This window comes from Galeopterus variegatus, unplaced genomic scaffold, assembly GCF_000696425.1.
Source record: "Galeopterus variegatus unplaced genomic scaffold, G_variegatus-3.0.2 Scaffold520, whole genome shotgun sequence".
NCBI classification, from domain to species: Eukaryota; Metazoa; Chordata; class Mammalia; order Dermoptera; family Cynocephalidae; genus Galeopterus; species Galeopterus variegatus.
The window spans coordinates 350,184-352,238 of NW_007726631.1; positions in this window are offsets into that span (position 1 = coordinate 350,184).

The window sequence follows — 2,055 nt, forward strand, 5'->3', positions numbered from 1 at the left end:
CGAACCCGTGGCCTTGGTGTTATCAGCACCGCACTCTCTCGAGTGAGCCATGGGCCGGCCCAATTCCCTAAGTTTTGATGCATCTATATACTTGTGAAGCTATCAGCAGACTTGAGATAATGAAGATGTCCTGGTCCCCCTCCCTCATGTCCCTTTATCATACCTCCTTGCCACTACTCCAGTCCTCCACCCCCTATGCAACCACTGATCTGCTTTTTGTCATTGTACATTAGTGTGCATTTCCTGTAACTTTATATAAATGGAATCATAAATATGTACTCTTTTTTGTCTGGCTTCTTTCATTTAGCATAATTATATTGCAATTTATTTACATTATAGTCTGTATCAATAGTTCATTTCTTCTTATTGAATAGTATTCCACTTTTGGATATACTATAGTTTGTTTACCTGTTCACCTGTAACTGGGCATTAGGTGATCTCCAGATTTTGCTTGCCACCTTTGTGTACAAGTCTTTGTATGGACATATGGCTTTCATTTCTCTCAGAGAAATACCTAGGAGTGGAGTTGCTGGATGATATGGGAGGTGTAAGTTTAAACATTTAAGAAATTGCCAGTGTTTTCCAAAGTTGCTGTACCATTTAATATTGTTACCAGTAGTGTATGTGAGTTCTAGTTCCTCCATATCTTCACCAACCCTTGTTATGGTCAGTCTTTTTAATTTTAGCCATTCAACTAGGTATGGAGTAGTAACTTATAGTAGGTTTAATTTACATTTCCTACATAAATAATAATGTTGAGCATCTTTTCATGGGCCTTTTNATAAAGTCTCATTTTTGATGACCAATAGTTTTCCATTACAGTTCTTTAAGATCACTATAAATTAAACAATTTATTTATAAACAAATAATGATATCTGAAATATGTAGGGGAACAAATCACATTAAATCTGTTATCTAGTATTTATTTACATTCACAGTGTTAAAAAATTACTTCCATAAAAACATATTTCTTCATAAGTCAAAGTTCTGTTAGCGGATGCCCTTCAGTCCCTTTCTTCTTTGTGGTGGCTCATAAGAAACTTCTGACAGGAACCCAAGGATCAGCTATTGTTCACTGATGTTCTTTTCTTTATAACTTAGTTAAGGAATTATTAAGCTCCTTATGCCAAATATATTGATTTTTGTCACGATTATCTTCTGACTCTGAGTGGTCCAAGTGATATTTTCCTCACACATTCTTTCAGAAATGTTATAACTGGTCACAGTTCCAGGCGAGAATGTGGTCTCTCTATTATAAATTAGTGTTGTATTAATTTGTTAGGGCTGCCCTAACAGCATCATAGACTGGTTGGCTTAAATAACAAAAATTTATTGTCTCACTGTTCTGGAAATTCGAGATCGAGGTGTTGGCATTGCTGGTTCCTTCTGAGGACTCTGAGGGACAGTCAGTTCCATGCCTCTCCTTGGCTTGTCTTCATATTCACGTGGCTTCTGCTTGTATATGTGTCTGTCTCCAAATTCCCCCTTTTTTTATAAGGACATCAGTCATATTAGATTAGGGCACAATCTAATGACTTCATTTTAACTTGATTACCTCTGTAAAGGCCTTATTTCCAAATAAGGTCACATTCTGAGGTACTGAGATTAAGACTTCCACATATGAATTTTGGAGGGACACAGTCCAACCCATAACAAGTGTCATTTTTCTAAACTTCCTGAGAATTCTTACAGAGCCCATTCCAATCTATTCATGCTAACTAATATACACACAGATTATAACATCTCACAGATAATTTTAAAAACTTACTCATTTAAAAAACAGTAAAAATTACACATAATTGGCATTTTGTCACAAGATCAAACACATTTAGGAAATAAAACAAAGATTAAAACAGATAATTCTATTTTCATCAAGTATTCTTTTGTTGTCATTTAGAGAATGGTTTGGAAGATAGCCTTTTTAGAGCTTTAACAGTTTTATTTATGTATAGTTCGCATATAATACACTGTACAGATTTAAAGTGTACAATTTGCTAAGTTTTTTTTTTTTTTTTTTAAAGATGACCGGTAAGGGGATCTTAACCCTTGGCTTGG